The 19,487-nt window shown below is 39.9% G+C and overlaps 1 protein-coding gene across 2 annotated transcripts in view; it reads left to right on the plus strand.

Annotated features, from left to right (window-relative positions):
* The first annotated feature begins 1,913 nt into the window (after positions 1-1,913).
* The window catches only part of LOC124802598 (dynein regulatory complex subunit 6-like), a 50,836-nt gene continuing 33,262 nt past the window's right edge, over positions 1,914-19,487 (plus strand). The window contains exon 1 of one of the 2 annotated variants that reach the window (XM_047263478.1): positions 1,914-2,010. The gene's annotated coding sequence lies outside the window, so the exon portion shown is untranslated. The other variant, XM_047263477.1, reaches the window with a different exon arrangement.

Here is a 19,487-nt window from a genome sequence, read left to right on the forward strand (position 1 = left end):
ATAACTTGGAGACACAACCCCTTTGCCACCTGCATCCACTCGATTGTTGTTTTAGGAGTCTAGAAAAAGACGATGTGTAATTATTACATGTTCTATTTACTTAGCTTTTCACTTTCCATTTTATGAGCATTAGAAAAAAAAAACATTTTTATAACCATATCATTCTGTAAAATGCAGTTTATTTCAATAAAAATTTCATTTCATTGTTGTGTTTTCACATGCCTTCAAATAATTTTCCCTTTTCAAGACACTGAAAAAGGCTCTACATACATCGGGTACGATCAGAGAAATCGTGCAGACGGGAATATGAAACAAGTACATTAGGAACTTGTATGAGTCTCCTACAAAGAAAAGGTTTCAAAATTCAAACTTTTTTTGGTTGTATGTTTCACATAAATAAATGAAATGCCTATTTTATTCGTAGCTCACCGGTAGCTATAAATCATAGAGTGACTAGCAAACATTCCTTTGCTAAAATAGCAGTACCAAAGTTTGTATCTCGTTTTGATATGACGGGCGCTATTAATATCAACAAATACTCAGGATCATTTGAAGACATTCTGCAAAAGTATCCATGCTCTCGATACTAAGTTCTTGCAAAAGGTTATTACAGGCACCATGTTGCGATCTCATTATCTACTCTCTAACCAAAATACTTCTCCTTTTTTTCACGTTTTGCATTACAATTACAAGAGCTGCAGCATCTCACCCACCTACTTGTCATTTTACACTTCGGCTGACACTCGTAGTGGTACTGAAAGCATATGTAAACACTATCAGCAAGTTGTTGACGCAAGTTTCTTGCCAAAGAACTTGCGGAAGAATCTTGCTTAATTCTTGCGCTGCTGTGTGAACACAGCTGCAAGCGGCTAGCAATAACTTCTGCAAGCGACTTGCTAGTGTAAACCGGAGGATGCTAAGGTCACCGGACTTGGATACGATGTGACGTCATTATGACGTATACACGCTACATCGAAAACGATAGAAACCGTATATCGACTATTCGACTTTTGTGAACTTTCGAGAGGTTGTGACAGGGTGGCGCTGTGCTCTGCGCCATTCGTTTAGATGTGTTTTGCGTTCCTTGCGTTTAAATCGTATATTGTACTGTGTTTGTGTCCTGTGCGTTGTTTTTCGTTTGCTTGTCTCTAATTATGTGTTCAGCATTCGAGAGACTAATGAGAGAAAAGCTTACCACCATGGAATGTTTTGACACTGCATTCAATCATTTCATACGTCAATCAGTACTAGACACTAACCTTTGGTTAAGATTACATTGAGAAATCCACTTCCCCTCGTATTTCATCCCCGGTCGACGATTTTTCTTCAACAATGCCTCATATTTTTCTTTTTAAGTTTGAAATTCAATCATTCTACACATCAGTCATTACTGGACACTAAGGTACCTGTCTCTGCGGTCCGAGTGTAAAATTACGTGGAATTATGGTTGATAAAAGACTATCTTGGGATGGACATATAAATTACTTAGCTAACAAACTTGCACGAGTTCTCTTTCAGCTATATAAATTAAGAAAAAAATGTCAGCAAGAGTATGCTGCTACAATCTAATATGTACTGGCAAGACCAATTGTATGAAACCAGACTAAAATGTTGATAATAAACAAATATTATTTTCGGCGTAAGCATTCAATACAACAATCACACAATCTAATCTGGTCGGGACATAAGAAGACATCACTATTTTACGTGGTGTTTTCAAGGTCACGTTCAGGAATATTTCTATTAATATCCAGCTCTTTTATTTTGGCGAAATACATATACGCTGCCACACTGAGCTGTTTTCAGAATCGCACGTGTCAAAACAAACCACTAGCTGACGACAGTTCAGAATCTCGAACGTTCGTAAGAGTCGATAGGTGCGTTAATCGACTAAAGCGTGTATACGTCATAATGACGTCACATCATATCCAGGTTGGGTGAACTTAGCATCCTCCGTGTAAACCCAGCTTAACTTTGGTATCTAATACGCATCTCTGACGGGAATTTAAAGTATGTCTGAGAGTTTATGACGTATATCTTTAGCGCTTTGACGTTTGCAGGAAATGTCAGTCGAATGTTTTGGTTATACGCCAGCCGTAGATTTTGAAAAGAAGGGGAAGGATCTTGTTTTGTTAATAGCGCCCACTCGTGAACGCCTAAGGCTGTTCAGTTAATTAGATTTTGGGCTCTGAGATGCCTCAAGAGGTCGCAATCTCCTAAGCACGGGTGGTAAGAAACACAATTTTCTTAATACTGTCCGTGATCTGGATAAAACATGTTTGATCGTTAGAGATTGTATGACATAAAAATGGAAATACAGCCGCAAAGAGATTAGTTTTCACATGTTTGAATCCACCAGAAATTTGGATTCTTTTTAAAAGTTTATTAGTAAATGTTCATATTGTGTAAGTACTGCTTTTGTATATTAACCTTTGAAAGAATCGCAATTAGTTAAGGTTTATTGTTGGTATATTCGTTTGGGTATCGAAATAAAAGAAGCCTTCGTTGGTAGTTACGTAGTTAGGGAAAAGCTACCGTTTCAAGTAACGCCTCAGTTGAAATGAAGGTAATATTGAGAAAAACGTTGTTAGAAAACTGCACGTTCAGTAACTTGTATACTTAAGAAAATCACGTGTAGTGGAATATGCCATAATTGCATAAATTTGTATTATTAGACAAGAGAAAGAATTAAATATATAAGAAAATAGGTAAGCCACATGGTATTTAGGTTGATTGGCGCAAAAAATTGTCCATTAAACTTCGGCATGTAAACGTAAGAAGTCAAATCGTTTTGACTGATGTTTAGGCATGTAAAAGCAGCCGATTGCCAGGTTCATACGTGGAATTGAGTCGTCATAGCTGTGTGTCGAAAACTAATGTAGTCTGAGCTCGTGCATTTCATGACCTTATGTTGATGTAACCGCACCAGTCGAAGTGTTGAAGAGCCCATGCTTTCCTTTACTTGTAAGAAACAGCTAACTCATTTTAGTAACCACAATGGAAGGAAGCATTAAAAATGTTTTGAGATTAGGTGTTTTTAATTAGCAACAGTGACCATCTATATTTGAAAAATTTGCGTAAAAATACACACTTGAATCGTGGACATGTAGTTGTATGTTTCAAGTTTAGCTTTTTCTGTTTTGTAAGTATAGACTTTTTTCTGATAAGAAACTGATATTGTTGACACTGGTGTGTAGAAGTGTGTTGTGCAAGGTGACATATTTCTTCAGGAAATCGTAATGTAAGGTTTTCCTATGTACAGCTTGTGAAATCCCCCAACTGTGTGAAACACTTTCTTAAGCCAGATTTGTAAGATATTTGAATGTTGTTTATGAAATAAATCGGGCAGCAAGTTCAAGAGCTGCTGAAAGTTTACTAGTTCGTCTACACGTTTCACACAGCTTCACTTCTGTGGAGACTAGACAAAAGTGTGCAGGCAACTCAAGGCATTCAGGAATACACTGACAAGACAGAAGTAAAAGTGCAAGACAAAGTTAGTGGTCGTCAGAGGATTAAAAAGACCAGATCAGTCCTGCTTGAGAGTAGTCATGGGGAAGGGGGAATGTTTGAATTAGTAGAGAAGTCCATAGTTAAGGAATACCAGGTATCTAACAATTTTATGCCAAGCGCAGGGCTCAGTGATTTCACGACTCTTTAAGCGATATTAAAAGTCCTGGATGAAGTGTTATGTAGAACATTTAAATGCAGAGCTATGAGAGTCATTCAACCGTATGGAGGGGTCACACAAGGGTGAGAGTGATGCATCGCCCCTCCTGTGATTGGACCACAAATGGTACGGTCTGCAGCAGAGTCTCTGGTTATTTGCATGACCAGTTTTCTTGAAGCATTCAGTGTAACCAGAACAGTATCTGCACAGTCCCCATGATTTCCAAAATTTTCACTAGGTAAATGTTTTCAATAGATACAGTAGTCAAATAACATACTTGCAGTAAAAGAAAAAGAGAAACAAAAAATGGCAGAATGTTTAATACAAAGTTTAATGTACGTAATACATAACTGAACTTTTCCGCCAAAATATAAGGTTGTTAGATTGTTATGTTTTAGCGTTAATCATCCAAGGACCATATCATAAGTATATAGGAATTTTTATGTTAATACAGTGGAAATCACTTGCTCAAAATATACAACACACAAAATACAAACATGCTGTGCAAGGATAGGACAGGTAGCCCCCCAAGGCCTTCATTAAGGATTCATCTCTGTGTTTATGTGATTTAGCGAAAACCCCATAAAATCCAATTCTGGATGACCAGACGGAACAACTCCATCCTTCCAAATACGAAGTCAGTCTCTTAACAGCTGCAGTGCCTCATTCGGTAGGCCTGTGGTTTCGTTCATCGTCACACACAGTGACGTCTGCCGGTGACTCCTGGACCGTAAAGATTGCGCTGTGCCCCTTGCACTAACTCCAGTCTATTTAGAAAGCTGACTCCACACCTGCACTCATTCAACTATGCTCCTCAGACCATCTGAAGTGCTGAGTTGGTATCCGCCATTATGAGTGTGATGTTGAACCCAAGAGAATGGCAAGACGTTAGTATTGTGGACTTGACACAGGATTTCCTCATGAAAGCCATAAATCAGGATTGTGTTTTGAAATGTCACAGGGTGGTGGTATCCCCTTTCATTATTACCCTCTACTCTCAGCCTTCTTAGTCTTTAATTGTGTAGTATGCATTACTTATGACGAATGTTGTAGCTACTCTTTTTGAATTGATATATTTTAGTAATCTTTATTTCCTATGGAAATTTATTTTTCAGTTTCATTTACTGATAAAAATGCTGTTTTGAGTTTTTTGTTTGTTTTTCCCGTGGTAATTGTAAGTGCAAACTCACTCTTGTTCCATGAAAATGTATAGAATTGTTAGTGAAATACCTGGTAATGTCCTTGACATGCACTACAGATTGGTAGATGTACTCATTTTGTGCAGTAAGAATGCCCAGTTTTTTAAATAGCTCTTTACAATGAGCCCAACCACTACTTATAATTATTATTCTTGTGACCCTTTTCTGCAGTTTAAAATTTTTCCATATTTTGTCCCTTTGATCCACAGAAAAGAAACACACAACTATGAATTGAGTGTATTTAAGCATGGTATGTCACCACACAAGACATTGGCTGTTACAAACTGATATTGAAACCCTAAGATCATAACACGCTGCCGAAATTCTTTTTGGCAGTAGTACTGTGTGTTCATACCACATCACTTGCTATTCAATCTCCATTCCTAAAAACTTTGTGTTTGTTTCACAAGCTACAGATTTATCATCTGTGCTTAATGTTACAGAATTGTTGTCCCCCTTTATGCTGATGTGTATAAGACTCATTTTCTTTATGTTCAATGTTAATGTAGTATACCATGCCAAATTCTCGACAGCCGTGAGGGTTTCATGTGTTTCCTCAAATAGGAGCTCTGGTGTTTTATCAATGACTGTAGATGATGCTGTCATCAACAAAGAGATCATGCCTTATCCTGTCTGGAAAATCATTGATATACAGAGTGAGTCACATAAGATGTAACACCCCTTTTATTTCATGAACGGTTTTAGTTACCGAAGCGAGTTTTTCGGCAAGTGATAGCACACTAAGGGACACGTACTCTGGTATGGTGTGTAATAAAGAATTTTAACTCTTGTGTATAGGTTGAATACTGGATCAAGTATGATTTTTTTTAAATGGAATGTTATGGTTTTTTCAGCATCCCAAAGTAAAGGCAAGTACATTGATCTCATTCTTGTTAATTTTGAGGCGTAAGTTCTTCTCAAAAGAATGTGATAAATATTCTAAAATTGAAAAACAGGTCGGCCGAAATCAACTATTGCATTGTAAACCACCAGATGACATTGTTGTATAAAGTCTTTTGACTTGTTAATTGCATTCACTTTAGAACTAGCAGGAACTGTGTTGTCTATCAGTTGGCAATTTTTACTTCAACATTTCTTGAATGCAGAAATATACACCAATGAGGAGAAATTAGACAAGCTGCTTTTGTATGGTGAATGTCAAACACTGTTGAAATGGTACTGGAAAATTGCATGATGCAACCATAGTTGTTTCCACAAAATTCAGTTATGAATGCAGATAGGAAATAGTTTTCCTAAGCCCCATTTGATGTGTCAGAAACAAATATTTGCTGTAGTTCCATATACAAAAATCGTAGCTGACCCTGTACCTGTCATACAGGAAATGAGGCTTTATCTTCATAACACAGGCCTGTTTTGCTGCATTAGCCGTAAAATGGAGCCTGATGAGCTGTGCTTAGTGTTGTTTACACGGCGTAACTGACTGGCTCCATTGCTTTCCAGTTTTAGTTCACTTCTCAGACTCTTTTGCGGAAGGTTTCAATGTCAATACTAACAAGTGCTGTATCACTGTAATTGTCTTACCAAGAGCTGTTGAATGCAGTTATGAAAAGTATAAGATTTTTAAAAAAATATATATATATATATATTTTTTTTTTTTCATCATCCCGGTTCATATCAGAGCTCAGAACATTATCCATACAAAATCTTGTAGGCCCCCATCAGCGTACTATCAATTGCAGAAAACCTCATTTTGATATCTGGAACTGTCCAGGAAATAAAAAGGGACTTATCTTATGTAACTGACCCTCTATATTAAGAACAGAATTGGCTCCAATACTCTAGTCTGAAGAACACCTGTGTTTATATGTTTCTTGTCTGACAATTGTATCACTAAAAATTTATCAGCAGCAGATGTGTGAACTCCACCTTTTGCACCAGTTTTTCAGATAAGGCTGGAACCACTCATTCACTGTTCCTTGTATAACTCTTGCTCATTAAATTCTTCTCAAAGCTAGCGGAATTTTTATTCTCTTTGTGTACTTCTTGATGACTCAATGCTTAATGTGTCTGCTATTCAGTGAGTGGCCTCCTTTAGTCCTGAATTATTTAGAGAGACCACAAACATTTTTAGGCCACTAAAAAGTAGTAACCTCTTTGGTGGTGATTGTATGTTGGCCAAAATACTAAACCTTGTTCTGACTTGATAGTGCCCTACCTTGAGTTACAATTGTAATCAGTATCTCCTGAGAGATTGAAGTATCTGATGTCAGGTGGTGGAGTATGCATTATCTGTCCAAGTAAGTTTATTGCATCTGCTTTTTGACAGAAATCTTTTGTCTCCAAATCTACTGTAAGGAAGAATTCATTGAATTTAGTAGTAAATGATTTTAATTTCACATTAGCTATACCTTTGGTGCTGTCATCTGGTAGTTTGGTATCATTTGCCTTGCCAAGTTTATTCATTTATGCATCTTAATGCTCCTAATTGTCCTTTGCTTATTCTTGCAATTTTTAATGTTTTGTGTTAGATTATGGTTTTTGTCTTCTTGGTGACATACTGAAAAATTCTGCAGTACTGCTTACAGCGCATTTTTGTCTCCATTAGAGCTATTCCTTCATATTACATAAAGCTCTCCCTCTTTCTAGCACAAGATATTCTGATCTCAGATGTTGGTTGCTCGTTTTCTCAACTTCCATTGTAAATGTCTGTGACTTTGTGTGAAAGAAACTGGGCTCATAATGTTACAAGAATAATTTCAGGAAAAAAATTATATTTCTCATTTCTTTTGTGTTCTTGGTAAACTATTCTGTTTTTCATCCTGTAAATTCTCTGTGAAAAGTGTAACAGTCAGCATTTACATTTTAGAAAAATTTTGCTTCTTTCTTAAATGTGATGACAGGGATGTATTAGTACTGCTTACTTCCAAAGTAAAGCAGTACCATCATAAAGACTTTAGGATTATGTTCTAAATTATGACAATGTATGTGAGGAGATAATGTACTGTAAAGTATCTCTGTTATCCAGAATGAGGTTTCCACTTTGCAGCAGTGTGTGCACTGATGAGAAACTTCCTGGCAGATTTAAACTGTGTGCCAGACTGAGACTTGAACTCGGGACCTTTGCCTTTCGCGGGGTAAATGCTCTACCGTCTGAGCTACCCAAGCACGACTCATGCCCCATCGCCACAGCTCCGTTATCATTGGAAGGGTTCTGTGATCACCATGTTGTCATACTGAAGCACATGCAAAAATTTTTTGCACCTAAAATCTGGTCAAAATTTTACTGACAAAGCACTTCTTTTCCTATGACTAGCATGCTCCCTTACAGCAGGGACAAGAGGGGAACCACTGGGGAATATGATCCTATTGGATCATAAAAAAACATGAAAATGTTCACATTTATTTCAAGACTCTGACTGAAAAGTGGATTGAACCTTCCTGGCAGATTAAAACTGTGTGCCGGACCGAGACTCGAACTCGGGACCTTTGCCTTTCTCGGGCAAGCGCTTGCCCACGAAAGGCAAAGGTCCCGAGTTCAAGTCTCAGTCCAGCACACAGTTTTAATCTTCCAGGAAGGTTCATATCAGCACACACTCCGCTGCAGAGTGAAAATCTCATTCTGAAAAATGGATTACCAGCTACCTTATTCTACCTACCTCAGCATCTTAAGAAATTTTACCAAAAATTTTGACTTGTGAACAAGTTAACACATTTTTATGTTGAGAAAGGAGGAGACAGTGGGTAAGAGGGGGGGGAGTAGTAAGTACTGGAAGATAATATACAGTGGCTGTGGGAGAGGAATAAAGAGAAGGAGAAAGTGGATGTGGTTGAAAGCCAGTGCTAATGAGACAGGCTATGAAAATGACAACCAGGAAGAGAGATGTAGTGACCACGAAGGGACAGCAGAAGTGGGAATGAATGAATTAGATATTAGCAGTAAGAGAGAACATAGGGAGGCAGTGACAGTGAAAGGAGGGTGTAGTGGTAGGATAGAACAAGGTGACTGTGGCTTTGAAACAGGAGCCAGTAACAATTAGACACAAAGAGATAATGACAATTAGATGAGCAGAATGAGTGAGAATGGGCATGTGGAAATGGAAGGGTGTCAGCAACTTTCAGCAATGGTCTACTGGATGTGACTGAGTTACATTTAGGGGTGAGTTTCATGTTTGAGTGCGAATATGTTCACATGCCAAAATGTTTGGGGAAAACTTTTAAAGGTGCTGAAGGAGGTGGAATGAGACAACTTGTACCCCACTTTTCAGTCAGTCTTTTAAACAGCAGCATAATTTCCTTTTTTGTGCTCTAATAGGAGAATTTTTCCACTGGTAAAAATCATATGTATAAATTGTCCATGATGTAGTTATATTTTATAATGGCCAATTTGTATCTTTTCTTTATCTGAAAGTAGTCTGCTTTGTTAAACTCTCCTTTGATTTGCTGTAAGATCACTAAAATTTCTAAGCTACAGAGGATGAATTGAAACCAGTTGTGTGTACTTCCACGACCATATAAGTTTCACTTGTGTCCATTAAATAGTTGAAGACAATATTTATTAAATATGCCAAAAGTATATTTATAAATCTGTCACTCTTTATTAATATAGACACAGATGGACTGGGAGTTGGACTACTTGTTGATACGAAAGCATTAACATTTGACTCGTTTCTAATGGAGTTTTTCACATTTCTGTGTGAAATTTTTTTGTCTGTAGTTTTAACCATATTCCGTCATGGTCTGATATTGATTTCTCTACATTAATTATATACTTATAGATATGTAAACTGTCTTGTTGTTTACTGTTTGCATATAATATACAGTGTGCCCTGAGAATGTTGGACAAATGTGTGTGTTTTGTTGTTTCAGGCCTAATATTTGTAACTATATTTCCAAAAATTAAAATCCTGTGGTGGCAGCAGTTTTACAAATGAGAAATAACATACTTTAGTGTACTTGAAAACTGCTCTGTATTATTCCTGGGGTTACTGCATACAGATATTGAATTGTTTCAAGCTTGGCAGTATCATAGAAACTGACTCATTAGTTTCAATAGAGAAGTTAAAATGTTATTAATTTAATGATTGGTAAGATGTAAAAGAAAGAATTGTTTGAAAAGACCGTCCAATGGAGGAAGAGGTCAAGCATTCCAGAATTTAAGTTAGCATCTCACTTAGCAGAAATTGAGGGAGGAGGTATTGCTACGTTAGTCAGGAAGTGTTATACATTTAAGAACATAGACATTAATGAATTTTGCATAGAGCAGCATATGACCACATGTACTGAAGTAGAATTTTATAACAAATCCTTTTTAATAGTACGTGGATACTGAGCAGCAGGAAGACCTTTTAATCTGTTCATCAATCATTTAAAAACTATATTGGCCTCTGTAGCAACTATTTGGCAGAAATTGTGGTTGCTGGAAATTTTCTTAAAAAATTGTTCCAGTAAAATAATATTTACATTGGTAACATCATCATTCAACTAAATTCCTTCCATAAACTTTCCAACTAAGGTAGCTGACTGCTCAGCACACCTTTTATAATATAGTCATTGGCCGCTGACAGACAGTTTTCCCCCTGCAGGTCTGGGGGTTACAATAGGCCCGAGGTATTCCTGCCTGTCATAAGAGGTGACTAAAAGGAGTCTCACATGTTTCAGCCTTTATGTGATGGTCCCCTGTAGGGTTTCATCTCCATTTTTCACAATTTTCCTGAAGAACGAGGCAATTTGGGAAGGGCGCCTTACATAGTGCATAGTGTCCATGTGCTGAGACCTCTAGCATCCTTCATAGACATGGATCTGCACCTCCGCTCATTCTCCAGCTGTTGGGTGAGGTCACCCTCCTCGGTGCGTTTTCCTCCATCCTCTGTGCAGCATCACTTTCTGCGCTGTCGACTATAATGGACTTCTTACAGGGTATATACGATCCGGAACAACCGGGAGATCCGGGAAAAACCTGAGAATTTTTTCATCCAGGAGAAAACAGGGAAAAACACCGGAATTTTTTAGAATTCTGGGAATTTTTCATTGTTTTAGTTTTCAGTTAAATTTTTGTAACTTTGACTGGTAAGAACCAATACTCTAATAAAGGATATTACTTTATCTCACTACTGCAGAATAATACTGTAGCAATAAAACATGAATGAGAGGGAAAAAAACAAAAACAAAATAACTTAAGTTGCAAAGGAAATGTGCCAATACAACAACAAAACACAGTGCTCATACAAGCGTCTGCCAACAGCAAAATGTGTCAAAGGCTTTAGGAAGATTATGCAATGTTTCATAACAACAAATTGCCTCCAATGAGCTTGACATCACAACTGTTTACCTTAAGTCTAGTTTACACGACGATATTGGGTTGCGCCACTAGTTGCATGGAATGAATTGCACGAAAATGGTTTCATATTTGATTGTCGACACAGTGAAACCAGTATACACTTCAGTTTTGTCGTTTTGTGGGTTCCTGAGTTGTGTCCGTGATGAAAGTTTTGGCAGCTACACATCGCACGAATTGTGATGGAGTTAAAGCTTGATTGGAATCGCTGCTTAAGAAAAAAATAAGAAACGTGTTTCGATTCATGACTGGATGAAGAAAAGACATCAGCTCGATTGCTCAGCATTCTTGCTGAAATAATTTGTAATGGAAGACCCAAGAAGTTCTTTTAATTATCTTAGAATGTCACCAGACCTGTTCGCGTTTCTTCTAAACAGAGTTAATTTTGCGATAAGGAATAAAGATACTGTAATGCGTGAAGCACTTCACCAGAACTGAAATTACATATCACATTGCGTGCATTACAATTGAGAACACTCGGCATAGTATAAGATGCAGATTTAGTTGATGATGACACTTTTGCATTAACACCAATAATTATTAACATTAACAGTAATAATTATTAACATTAACAACAGTAATTATTTGAACAGGCCACATTAAGAAGAGAATGCTTTGCAGACTACTCTCTTGAAGATCTGTATGGTGGCAACATTTCAAAATTCAAGTGTGAATGGGGAGCATTGCTGTGACATTTTAAGTAGATAAATACTGAATAAAGAATGCAGCTTCTTGATTTGTGTAGCCTTCCCTCCTGTCAACAAGATCCCTTAAAAAAAGTAGGCCAACTCGAACGATGGGTTTTTAGTCTTGTAGACAAGAGTATTTCCACAGCTAGAATGACTTCTGCTTGTATTTTTCTTAATTCAGTTGCATATGTGCTTCTAATTCAATAAATTTTGCCCTGCTGCTCAGATATTGTCAAGCTTTCTGTGTTCTGATCGCATGTGATGGTCTCAGGAGCAGCAATGTATTGCTTATTTTTGTAATCAGCATCACTGAAATCCTACAAACACCTATGCAAAGCATAGCTATCCAAAAAGTGAACATTATTCTCTGTTCCTCACTGCATATTTCAGTTTATCTTCACTCTATGAACACGCATAGCCTCAAAACTCATGCAACTAGTGTTGCCAGAGTTGGAACACGCTGAAAGTGTTTAAGCCTAGGTTACACGACGACACTAGGTTGCAGGGAACTGTGCTACCGACCACTGCGCATGTGTGCCGAGCGTTTGTGTAACTCATCGGAGAAACTAAACACTTTCGGCGTGTTCCAACTTTTGGCAACACTAGTTGCATCAGCTTTGAGGTTATGTGTGTTCGTAAAGTGTAAACAAACTGAAATATGCAATGAGGATCAGAGAATAATGTTCTCTTTTTGGATAGCTATGCTTTACATAGGTGTTTGTAGGATTTCAGTGACGCTGATTACAAAAATAAGCAATATATTGCTGCTCCTGAGACAGTCATGTGCGATCAGAACACAAAGTTTGACAATATCTGAGCATCAGGGCAAAATTTATTGAATTAGAAGCACATATACAACTGAAATAAGAAAATGCAAGCAAATGTAATTCTAACTGTGGAAATGCTCTTGTCTACAAGACTAAACTCCCATCATTCCAGTTGGCCAACTATGTTTTTTAAGGGTTATTGTTGATAGGAGGGAAGGCTACACAAATCAAGAAGCTGCATTCTTTATTCAATATTCATTCATTTAAAACATTGCAGCAGTGTCCCCCATTCGCATATGTTTGAATTTCGAAATATTGCCACTGTACAGATCTATCTTCAAGAGAGTAGTTTGCAAACCATTCTTAATGCAGCCTGCTTCGAATAGTTACTACTGTTAATGTTAATATTTATTGGTGTTACTGAAAAAGCTTCATCACCAACTAAAGCCACATCTTACAGCATGCCGAGTGTTCTCGATTGTAATGCATGCAATGTGCTATCTAATTTCAGTTCTGGAGAAGTGCTTCATGCATTACAGTATCTTTATTCCTTATCGCATAATTAACTCTATTTAGAACACACTTGTACAGTTCTGGTGACATTCTAAGATAATTAAAAGAAATTCTTGGGTCTTCCATTACAAATTATTTCAGCAATGGTGATGAGCAACAATTTTCTTCATCCAGTCATGAATTGAAACAATTTCTTATTTTTTATTATGCAGTGATTCCTCACAACAAGCTTTAACTCCACCATAACTCGTGTGACATGCAGCTGCCAAATCTTTTTTTTTTTTTTCAGACACTACTCAGGAACCCACAAAATGACGAAACTGAGGTATATACTGGTTTCGCCATGTCTACAGTCAAAGATGAAACCATTTATGGGCAACTCATTCCACACAACAAGTGGCGCAACCCAATGTCGTCGTGTAAACTAGGTTTTGATTGATTGATTAATTGATTGATTTTAACAGGGGGGCTAAAACAGCTTAGGTCTGACCCGCCACTGCCTGCACCGAAACTAGATTTATTGTGCGGTATCGGTCCCTGTATATCTAGTAAAGCCAACCAGTGCCCTTAAATAGTGCAAGGAGTCCCTCTACCAGTTCTCTGTTAGACACAATTACTTCAGGTCTAGTTGTCCCAAAGATTCTGTATCTTTTACTCTCCAATGCCATGCATTCGAAGATTAGGTGTGATGCAGTTTCTTCATCCTCATCACAGATCCTACATTATGGTCCTCTTCTGTTATACCCATTGTGTGTAGGTGTGTTTTGAAATTCCCATGGCCAGTCATGAGTCTGATCTCTTTCCTGTTCAATCCCAGGATTACAGAGCTTCTTTTAAAACATGGCTTGGGCATCATTACCTTACCATTGTTTTGTTTATGGACCTTGGTCCAATATCCTATGTGCTGTTTCCTAAGCCAGTTCCGTAGTTCTAATTTGATCATAGCCTTGGTGATTGTCAGGACAGGTTCCAGTCCAATAAATGGAGTTGTTGCCCCCATCCTAGCCAGTCTATCGGCTTGTTCATTGCCACAGATCCCTGAGTGGCCAGGGACCCACACTGGGTCCACCCTATTGCTTCCCCCTAGCTCCACCAGAGCCCTTTGGCAATCTGCAACAATCTTAGATCTTGTTGCAGGAGCTGCCAATGATTTCAGGGCTGCCTGGCTGTCCAAATAGATGTAGATGCTACGGTCATTGTAGCACCTATGCATATTCTCCTCCACACATGCCCTGATTGCAGTAATTTCAGCTTGGAATACACAGGCCAGTTTCCCTAGAGAGATGATGCTCTCCAGTCTTGGCTGAACCCTGTACAACCCTGCCCCAATGCCTTGGTCTGTTTTCGACCCATTGGTGAACCAAATGATGTCCCTCATACAGTGCCGAACTGTTTTCTTCCACTGCGCCCTACTTCCAATTATTATGATGTAAGGGCTTGTCGAAGCAGTTGGGAGTTATTATATAGTCAGCAGGCATTTCCCCAACTGTACCCATATTTACCTCACTCATTATGTTAGTGTGTGATTCTGGATATCCAAATGAGACCCAGTTTTGGCCAGTTTTAAGTCTGTGTGCCCCAGCTGCTGTCTCCATCTTGACCCAAAGGTGAAGTGGAGGCATATCCAGCATGGCTTCCATTCCAGCGGTTGATGTGCTGCTAATTCTGCCGATTATGGCTAAGCAGGCCAATCTCTGCACCTTAGCAACCTCCTTAGCAGCAACCCGATGTTCTACCTTCTTCCACTACACTACAGCTCCATATGAAATCCTAGGTCTAACCACTGTGGTGTATATCCAGTGCATAACCTTGGGTCTTACGCTCTGGTTTTTGCCACAAGCCCTCCTAGTACTCACTAAAGTACTTTTTGCGTTGGAGCAGATGCTCTTAATAGAGGGGTCCAAGTTAGCTTCTCATTCAAGGTTGCCCATAGATATTTCACTATCCGCTTCACAGGTAGAGTTTCATCAAAGAGCTGTAGATTCCAACTTTCGTGCTGAATATGTCTCTTCGTAAATGGCACCACAACAGTCTTCTTAGGATTAACTCACAGATCCTGTTTAATGCACCATTTTTGCACAATGTCCAACCCTCCTTGTGCCATATTCCTGACTATGTCAGTGAATTAGCCAAGTATTACTATGACAAGGTCATTCGCGTATCCTTGGCAGAAGCATTGTCTGGAATTTAGTTCCTCAATGAGTTCATTCACCATTAGATTCCACAATAGAGGAGACAAAACTCCTCCTTGTGGGCAGCCTCTAGTGGTCTTAATTACCATCTTTTCATTCATCATGGTAGCCACTACGTTCCTTCCACTAAGCATGGCCCTGGTCCACCTACATATAGTGGTCCCCAGGTCATGTACCTCTGCTGCCCTTACCATGGAATCAGAGGTCGTGTTACTGAAGGCCCCCTCGATATCCAGGAAGATGCAGAGGGCTATTTCTTGAAAGTGAAGTGCTTTTTTTCACCTTCCCAACAAGTCAGTGGAGAGCTGTCTCACATGATTTACTTGGTTGGTATGCTTGTTGGTTCAGGTGTAGAGGGATCCTACTTAGCCTTCTCTCCCCAACATATACATTACCCAGTTTTTCCAATGTTTTGAGAATGGAGGAGGACAGACTGATTGGTGTCATATCCTTGGCCTTGGTTGATCAGTTCTCCCTGGCCTTGGAATGAAGACAACCTTCACTGCCCTCCAAGCATTGGGAATGATTCCTACTGCTAGGCTAACCCTGAATAGCCTGCATAGGACTCTTATAAGCTTTCCTCCTACCTGTTGCAGGAGAGCTGGAAAAATTCCATCTGGGCCAGGTGACTTGAATGGTTGGAATGTTCCCGTCACCCACTGGATTTTGTTGAAGTTCACACACTCCTTGTCCGATTCCCTGTCCCCTCTTCAAGTGCCTGAGAACCATTGTCTCTCTGGGGTCACATACTGGTCTGTATTGTCCAGCAGAGCGTATTGAGGAAAGTGACTTTTGAGGAGCAATTCCAGCATCTCATGTACTGTCTTTGTATATTCCCCATCCTCCTTTCTTAACGTTGGTACTCTAGTGAGAATCTTGTGAAGTCTGGCTTGTGCAGCTGTGCCCTCCGCTTCCTCACAGAATGCCTTCCAGGATCCCTCCTTTGCTTGTCTTATTGCAAGATTGTAATTGACAAGGCCCTCACGATATTTAGTCATTGTCCTTTACGTCTCACAATATTAAACAGTCTCCATACCTGTTTTCTTTGCATTTCTAGTTTGTTATTCCACCAAGGAACACTCCCATTTGTGCACTTCCTGGTGATTGAGCAGTTGTCCTGATATGAGGTCACTATGGTCACTTCCTCAAATTCTACTGGCTTCCTTATCAAGGTTTTAATTTCCGATAAGCCTAAGTCAAGGTTTCTCCCAGTCTGTTTTCCTGGGATTCCTATTGGTCGTGGTCTGTCTGATTCCCATTTCAACCTTGAATTTAATGTACATGTGGTCCGATGAGAATGGCTCCAATACCACATGCCATTGTTTGACATAGCTATTCATAGCTATTCCCTTCTGCTGTTCCTGAATGTAGGTTCATTGCCCCTATTCAGAACCTCTAAGTTGTTAGCTAAAAGAAATTCAAGAAGGTACTCACCTTTGCTGTTGGTGTCCTTGCTGCCCCACACTAGATTGTGGGCATTGACGTCGCATCCCACCAGCAGTTGATCACCTTGCTGATGGAAAGTATCTACCAATCTCCTCACCTCCAAGGGAGGAGGAGAGTTGTTTTCGTAAGGAAGGTATGCTGAGGCCAAAATGATTTCCCTCATGATATCTTTCTCACATTGCTGCATTTTAATGGTCACTAAGGCCCTAGAGCAGAAATCCATCATTGGCATGAAAGAAATGCCATTTCTTACATAGATGCATGTTCTGGAGTTTCTTAAATTCCTAGCATAGATCAGCTTACTTCCATTGCCTCAAGGCCCGATACACCCTCTTTGTATAAATAGGGCTCTTGTATCAGGGCCACGTCCACTTCCTGTCTCCCCAGTCAGCGGCTCAGGGCAGCAGAGGTCCCTTTAATGTGCTGCAGATTAATCTGCAGCACCTCCAGGCTCCGTTTTACTGCCATCTTTGAGGTCTTTGAGAACCCTGACAGTGACCTGCGAGAACCCTAAAAACAGTTTTACATCTACATGATTACTGTGCATTTCACATTTAAGTGCATGGCAAAGGGTTCATTGAACCACAATCATACTATCTCTCTACAATTGCACTCCCGAACAGCGCGCGGGAAAAACGAACACCTAAACCTTTCTGTTCGAGCTCTGATTTCTCTTATTTTATTTTGATCATCATTCCTACCTATGTAGGTTGGGCTCAACAAAATATTTTCGCATTCGGAAGAGAAAGTTGGTGACTGAAATTTCGTAAATAGATCTCGCAGCAACGAAAAACGTCTTTGCTTTAATGACTTCCATCCCAACTCGCGTATCATATCTGCCACACTCTCTCCCCTATTCCATGATAATATAAAATGAGCTGCCCTTTTTTGCACCCTTTCGATGTCCTCCCTCAATCCCACCTGGTAAGGATCCCACACCGCGCAGCAATATTCTAACAGAGGACGAACGAGTGTAGTGTAAGCTGTCTCTTTAGTGGACTTGTTGCATCTTCTAAGTGTCCTGCCAATGAAACGCAACCTTTGGCTCGCCTTCCCCACAATATTATCTATGTGGTCTTTCCAACTGAAGTTGTTCGTAATTTTAACACCCAGGTACTTAGTTGAATTGACAGCCTTGAGAATTGTACTATTTATCGAGTAATCGAATTCAAACGGATTTCTTTTGGAACTCATGTGGATCACCTCACACTTTTCGTTATTTAGCGTCAACTGCCACCTGCCACACCATACAGCAATCTTTTCTATATCGCTTTGCAACTGATACTGGTCTTCAGATGACCTTACTAGATGGTAAATTACAGCATCATCTGCGAACAACCTAAGAGAACTGCTCAGATTGTCTCCCAGGTCATTTATATAGATCAGGAACAGCAGAAGTCCCAGGACGCTTCCCTGGGGAACACCTGATATCACTTCAGTTGTACTCGATGATTTGCCGTCTATTACTACGAACTGCGACCTTCCTGACAGGAAATCACGAGTCCAGTCGCACAACTGAGACGATACCCCATTGACCCGCAGCTTGATTAGAAGTCGCTTGTGAGGAACGGTGTCAAAAGCTTTCCGGAAATCTAGAAATACGGAATCAACTTGAGATCCCCTGTCGATAACGGCCATTACTCCGTGCGAATAAAGAGCTAGCTGCGTTGCACAAGAACAATGTTTTCTGAAACCATGCTGATTAAGTATCAATAGTTTCAGGTCCCGCTCCCTCATCACCTTCAGGACTTCTCACCAACCTCTACCACCACGGTTTGTCTTCCGGAGCAACCTTCTGGTTAACCACTCTCCAGTCTTCTGTCGAGACTTTTGGGTTCTGGGCCCCTATTTTCCCCGAACAGAGGCTTGGGAGAGACTTCCTTAAGGATCTTAGGTACACATAATGATATCTTTGCGGTCTTAAGAAGCTCCGCTGCCATCTTGACCAACAGCTTCACATCTCCCCATGGGGATATCATGGGCACCTTGTCCTTGAGCCACTCTACTGTGTGCACCCCCTCACAGACAAAAATGAGTGCACCACGATCTAGATAGACCCTCCTGAAGTTGGGACCTGGGCCAGTGTCCCCCCCCCCCCCCCCCCCCCCCCCAATCTTTTCAAAGAGGGCCATCTGAACTAGTTCCTCCTGCTGTGAGGTGATGGCCACCCGTGGATAACCTTCCTGGATAACTGCCATCCTAAAAACTGAGACTACAGTATTATAGGTCAGTTTCCCTACTTCTTGCCTCGGTTTTTTCTGGACTCACTTATACAGGGAGGAGGGAGTCTTTGATTCCTTCCTTAACCGCTTACTACCTGTCTTTGACGTTGTGGGGGGTCTGCGTGTCCCCTTCAACCTGAGACAGTTTTCTCTTGGGATTCTTAGGTTCTAGTCCTTTTACTTCCCTCCACTTGTTTTTTGGAAGCCATTCTTTCCCTTCCTTTTTCCTCTGTTCCCTGAGTAGCTTCCTCCTCTGGGCTCCAGACAAGCCTTTGATCTTAATCTGGTCTAGCTTCTCGGTTACACTTCCCACTTCTAGCTCAGGTCTAGACCCTGATTCAGTAGTGGAAACGCCTTCCATCGGTTTTGTCCCCGATGTTTGGGTATCTGAGGTCTCAATTTGCCCCTCAGTTTCTTTTTATTTATTTTCTATAATCGTGTCCATATTGGTCCCACAAGATTTGGGGATCCAGAAGGTCCGCACCACGAATACCCCG

This window comes from Schistocerca piceifrons, chromosome 6 (genome assembly GCF_021461385.2).
Source record: "Schistocerca piceifrons isolate TAMUIC-IGC-003096 chromosome 6, iqSchPice1.1, whole genome shotgun sequence".
Taxonomy (NCBI): domain Eukaryota; kingdom Metazoa; phylum Arthropoda; class Insecta; order Orthoptera; family Acrididae; genus Schistocerca; species Schistocerca piceifrons.